The sequence below is a fragment of the Sinocyclocheilus anshuiensis genome, unplaced genomic scaffold (assembly GCF_001515605.1).
Source record: "Sinocyclocheilus anshuiensis isolate Anshui unplaced genomic scaffold, SAMN03320099.WGS_v1.1 scaffold188, whole genome shotgun sequence".
Lineage (NCBI taxonomy): Eukaryota > Metazoa > Chordata > Actinopteri > Cypriniformes > Cyprinidae > Sinocyclocheilus > Sinocyclocheilus anshuiensis.
This window is the reverse complement of record NW_015555768.1, coordinates 1,061,889-1,068,273: the sequence shown is the minus strand read 5'-3', so window position 1 is coordinate 1,068,273 and position 6,385 is coordinate 1,061,889. Positions and strand designations below refer to the sequence as shown.

The 6,385-nt window shown below is 37.4% G+C and overlaps 1 protein-coding gene across 1 annotated transcript in view; it reads right to left on the bottom strand.

Annotated features, from left to right (window-relative positions):
• Window positions 1-862, bottom strand: part of LOC107674373 (metabotropic glutamate receptor 6-like) — a 69,619-nt gene extending 68,757 nt beyond the window's left edge. The window contains exon 1 of the mRNA XM_016468335.1: window positions 727-862. The gene's annotated coding sequence lies outside the window, so the exon portion shown is untranslated. The remainder of the gene's footprint in view (window positions 1-726) is intronic.
• Window positions 863-6,385: the final 5,523 nt, after the last annotated feature.

The following is a 6,385-nucleotide window of genomic DNA, read 5'->3' as shown; positions in this document are numbered from 1 at the left end:
TGGTTTGTGTTTGTGTGGGGGGGGGGGGGGGGGGGGTCCATTTTGATTCATATATTTCTATGAAAAAATCTATGCCTGTGCACCTTTACAAAAAAAAAAATACAATGATACAGTGATGTTATCAGACAATGGTAAATAATATATATCATCATGGTACTGAATGATAACCATGCATTTACCATATTCAGTGTATGTATATTTGCACTTAAAAGAATACCATAGTATAACCACAATACAAATGTCCCAAAATACATTTCTTTGTCCCAAAAACCTATTACAATGATGGCATCAGATGGCATTACCATAGTACTTTGATGTACCATGGTACTGAATCCCAAGTACTGTATATTCATGTAGCATTTACATTGTACTCCAAGGCTCTTCAAGGAATACTATAGTATTATAATCATAGCAGTGTCCAAAACCATGGTAATACCATGGTACCTTGACATATAACATGGTAATGTATGATTGTCACCATATAATTCATTTAGTACTGCATTTACGTGTTTTTTTACAGTTGTAAATGTACAGTTACATGTATATAAAATAAAATGAAAAAACACTACTGTCATGGTACGTTTTGTCCTTGCATTGTATAAATGTTATAATGAATTTAAAAAATGTAAATGACAGAAAACCGAATCAATTTTGTGGAAGCAAACGACATAGGCTATTGTAAACACACTGCACGACACAAATAACATTATAGTCCGATTTTTTTACCTGTTCATCCTGATGTTGAACTTTCTCCAGGAGTCTGTTGAGACATCCACGATCTCTCCTCAAACCCTCGAAGACACTACGACTCGCTCAAACCACCTGAAGCTTTCGGTAATTGTGAAGTTCACCTATGACCTATCGGGGTCTCCTATGACCTGTTTCCAGGAAGCCCAGAGCTCTTCTTCATCGTTTCATTCATTCAGTCGTGCGTTCCGCAGTTCTGGCCGCGTCCTCGCGCTCTGCCTTTTCACCATGAAATGAGATTCGTATCGAACATACAATATTTCTCAACACTGTGCCGCTTCTAATCTCTACCAAATCTCTTAAAAGCTCGATTCCCCTCCCCTCCCTCTCTTGCTCTATCGGTGTCTCTCTCGCTCTCTTTTCACCTCATGTAGGCTATGCTGTCGTGCAGTTCGTGCTGGTCACTCTAGCCCTCATGCTCTGTTTGGGTGTGTTGCTGTTTATTTTCATCTCTTTTATTGTACTTTTTTAATATCTATTCGCTGGGTACCCCGAGCACAGTCCGCTGTTAGAACACCGGTGAAAAGTGCACGAGTAGGCTACTTTGTGGTAAAAGGGGGAATGAAGCTTCAATAGACTAACATTTGTTTTGTGGGTTTTGATTGGCTCAAAAAAACCTATTGAAGTCTAGTTTAAAACATGTAATAAGCATGTCTACATAACATTTGCATGCATATTACTATAGCATGTTGGCTGTTTATTATTACTTACAAATCACGTATTACTGCCTTATTCTGCATGATCATATTCAAGATCCCTTAACTGGTCCGTACCAAACCCCTAAACATAACAACTACCTTACTTACTGTCAATAATCAGCAAATTAGGTGTTTATTGAGGGAAAACCCTTAGTTAATAGTGAATATGTGTTCCCTAATATAAAGTGTTACCTTTTTTATTGTTAGTTAATGTAGTTAACTAACATAACTTTATCGTCATTTGTTACCATTAAATTTTTTTAGGCTCACTCCATTTGACATAACAAAATATGGCTTTTCACAAAAGGCCAAGATATATAGTTCAGTCATGAAACTCTAGATGGCGCAGGCTGATGGTTGTTAACGTAACTGATGATATTCAGAGAGTTAAATGACTTGGCACAAGCTGATTGGTTCATGCTGCATATGCAGCCAATGAGCTTACTGCCTTGCATTTATATGGCTGGCTAGCATTCACTAGAGATTTCCGCAACGCGCTTTTCAGAGTTTCTCTGAAACCCTCCACCTTCCCCAGCTCCACCTGTATAGATCTGCTACGGGTTATTTTATATGCTATTTGTGCAGCAGCAGTATGTCTTTTATTATTTTCTTCTCAATTTACCGCAAAATGGCTTTCAGCATGTTGGTTATGCAACACATTTAATGCATTTAAAAAAAAAATAAATGTATAAATGCAGACCAAAATAAATAAATAATTTTAAAAATCATGTCATTGATCCATACATGGGGTCTCTGTAACCACAAGCATGAAAACATAAAATAGAAAAAGTCAATCTCAATAGAACATGCATGTTATATGCTGCAAAATAAATATTTGTAATATTTAATATTTCATGTTTATATTTTAATTATATTTTGTAATATAAGAAACATAAAAAGTCCACATTTAGAGTTTATTGGTCAAATCTTTGTCAAACGATATTCATAAAGGAATATCTGTCTTAATTTGGAACCAATACAAGGATCAAATAATAATCTTGTAAGAATCAAATAGGATCCTGCTGTAGGATAGCATAAAATTATTGAATAATTTATTCAGTCAACATCTGCTATACTTTTACAAGTTATGCAAGTAGATAATATTTGGCATATTTACAAACATATTCCCCAAATTGAGTCTTGGTTCCGTTTCTCTCCTTGCACACCTGCACATCTTATGGAGATTTTTCCTTGCTACTGTCACCTTTGACTTGTTGAATGGGGGGCATTGGGCTCTGTAAAGCTGTTTTTAAAGAATATGTATTGTGAAAAGCATTGTAAAGCTTACTTTGATATGTCAAATTATCATAAAATGCCATTAGTTTTCCTTAAAAAAAATTTTTCAGTACCTTTAACATCACCTTCTGTTCTCTTCAACCTTACAGGTGTGACCCTGTCAAAAGCAGAAAAATCTCTCACCTAGTGGCTCCAGCTTGAGCAAACACAGAGCTGAATAAAAACCATCTGTGTTTTGTGTCTAAACGTTGAATTGATCATTTTAAAACAACAGCACTGCATCATCAGACAAAAAGCATGAGTTTGTCATCCAAAAGCTAATATGAGGTCTAAATGTTAATTAGCAGTAATGGTTTGAACATTTGCATAAGGAGATACAAATCCAGGCTAGAACACATAACTGAGTTTTGAAGACATATATGCAGGTCAAAACTCACTTGGGATATAATTTGATGCTTATAAATGTCTATCAAAAAATTGTCAATAAAATATATTTAAGAATTTAGAAATGTTTTGACATATTTTGCTTTAAGGAAAAATTTGTAGCTAAATTAATTTGGGTACATTTGGAGACGCCTTTATTTGGAAGAATAATTAATAATGAAATAATACTTTTTGTAGTCTTAAAAATGCAAAGGGTTTTCTTTTATGGTATTGAGTTTACTCTCACTTAGCTTGTTAAGAAAACATGTGTAACGATGAGTCAACAGAGCTGGGATCCATGTGCAGCTTTATTTACAAGTGCTCAAAAACTAACAGGCAGAGTTCAATCACCGGCATATGATATCCAAGGCAGAGCAACAGCGTGGTCAGTATACAGGCAAACGATCAGGACAGGCAGCAGGACAGGCAGCAGACTAGGCAGCGAGCATTTAGTACAACGAGGCAGAGTCACAAAGGCAGGCAGCAGAGAATCAAACAAGGCAGTACAGTCCAAGGTCATGCACAAGAGATCAATACAAGGTAGAGAACACTCAGAAATGTTAGCCACAGCAAAACAAGACTTCACAACGAGTGACAGATTGGGCCTGTTTACACCTGGTCATTCCATGCGTTTTCGCTGATCGGATATCTATCGGATTTGTTAAAACGTTTCCATTTACACTTGGCCACATAAATGTGTCGTCGCAAAACAGATTTAAATCCGATCTTCAATTCCCGCGCTATATTTACATTTAAATTCAAGTTCACGTCAACGAAATCAAAAGATAAGCGCTGCATTTTATTGATTTATATCCGTCTCGAATGCGTTTTGGAGGGCATTTACACCTGGTCTTTTCACGATCGAATAGCTATCCGATCAGACAAAATGCATGAAGTGACCAGGTGTAAACAGCCCCATTGAGAGCTTCTTAAATAGTCCCAGGAATGAGGCGCAGGTGTGCAGGTAATCAGTCCCACGCATGGGGTTGTGTGAATTGAAGTCTGGAGAATAGTCATTACTCAAGTGACGGAGCCCTCTGGTGGTGATCGGAGGGAGCCACAGAGGCATGATTTGTGACAACATGAGTGTGTTTATAACTTCAGGCTGTTTTAGGGAGGTTGTCAACTGTAAGAAATTCATGGTAAATCCAGAAAAATAAAGCATCTGCTAAATGGCATCTTGCTGTTTATCTTCCTAATAAATATAAATTTGAGCTTATTGTAGTTAACATTGCCTATAACATAATATTTAGAGACAGCAGATGGGAAATTACATTTTTACTCACATAGTGTATTAAAAATACAAATTCCCCTTTAATATAAAATGGAAAACCAAATATTAAAAAATATTTTATATGACCAAAGACACCTTAATGATGAAAAAGAACACTTAATTTGAACAAAATAGCAAAAATGCTCAGGTCATGCATGCATTTTAGGGTTAAAGTAGAGATCAGCATTCTTCTGTGAGTTCATGCATAAGTAATTCCAGTGTTGTATTTTTAGTGCAATAGGGAAACTGTGCAAGGTCTGAAGATATTAAAGTTGCATAAACTCAAGGGGGATGTTCCACGAGCTGGAAAAACCCGCTTAACACGAAAGCGGCCGTTCACGGTTTACTGCAATTAAACATCTGTAACTGAAATATAGTATAAAACACACTTTTCAAGCAAAACATTTACCCAAATAATAACAAATAGTGTTTTAAATTATTAAAACAATTGATATAAGATTTAAAATAAAATGTTTTGTAATGAACGACACCTTTGCTGTGAACTTAAAGAGACTTGAGACTTGAGAGTCTGAATTATTCAGTGGCGATTAGAGCACCAAACCAGCACCGAACAAGATCCAGATCAGTTCACTCTCTTTATTTTCATTGATAATCAGTGCTTAACATTGAAAAAAAATAAATAATAAACAGTTAAGATGCTGAACATGTCTGAGAGACTCACCAGCTCTGTGCGAGAGAGATGTAGATTTTATCGGAGAACTACTACTAGCGTTCCAGACAAAATCAGCATAAGCCAAGTGTAGGTCTCTGCAGAACAGTAATGGGAGTTTCTGGACAAGTGGGCTAGGCTACAACCGGGTGTTGGGGGGGTTGGGGGACCGTGTTACCTGATTTGCTCACCTCATTGTGATAGTTGTGTTTAGGGGTGGGGTCAGGTAAGGGGCATAATTTTCATTGCATGATTTAGAAACACCCGCCAGTTTGAAAATGCCCACTTTTGTTCTCCAGAGACCTCTAGACTCGCCAAATTCTCTAGTAAGTGCGCACGCATTTTCATCATGACTGGCTGACAGGAGATCAGCACTCATGGTGCAGCGGCAAAACCCCTGACAATGCTACAATGCCTCTACTTCGGGGTGTGTCAGTAGCGAGTGTGTTTAATCTGTGTGTGTTTATTTCAACATAACCATCACATTTACACAAGATTACAGTTGGTTATCTTTCCAAATATTTTGCCATAAGTGAACCAATCATATTAAAGGAGAGTAATGTAATGTGACATGATGTTTATGTATAAACTGTTGTATACTTGATGCTGAGGATTTCTCTGTGATTGGTATAAGATCCTCCCAGCCGTGATTAAAGCTTATCCAAAGGCATTGTTTGGAGTCTGTCTGGTTTCTGCTGCACTGCAGGTTTAGTGGAGCACTAGTGATCTTAGTGCCGAGAGAAAAGGGGCAAAAAAACGCCCAACTCAGCAGGGTGTTGCTTGAGACGTGCTGAAGAGTACATTTTAAGTGTAAGGTGCATACGTATGGGAATTTCTACCACACTTTGATGCCGAATTCCCAAAGTAAAGATCCAGTGTCAGTTTAATGATTTTTATAAACACAAAGTCTATTCGCAATTAAAGCATCCAAACTGCAATTTTTAAAGGGGTCATATGACATTGCTAAAAAGAACCTTATGTTGTGTATTTTTCTTTTTCGTGGTGTTATTCCAGTCCCAGAGAGTTTTTTGTTTTAGTATTTGTGCCAAAAATAAGTTGGAGCACTGTGCTGATCTGCTGAAGTAAAAATCAAAGAAAAATCAAAGAAAAGTACAGAAATAGGGAGCAAAGCGCAGAGCAGTAAGCAAGAACGTCCGAACGGTAGCGAAGCCGGATGCAATTCCTTCCAGCCTAGGAATACTAGCCCTGGAATCCTTACTATTAGGCTGGAATCCTTCCAGCCTACTCACAGCCTAAATACTTAGGCTGTGAGTCAGAAGCGCCAGACTGTCCTTGCAAAGTTGGAACTGCCCCACTTTATAGAAACAGCCTTTGTGC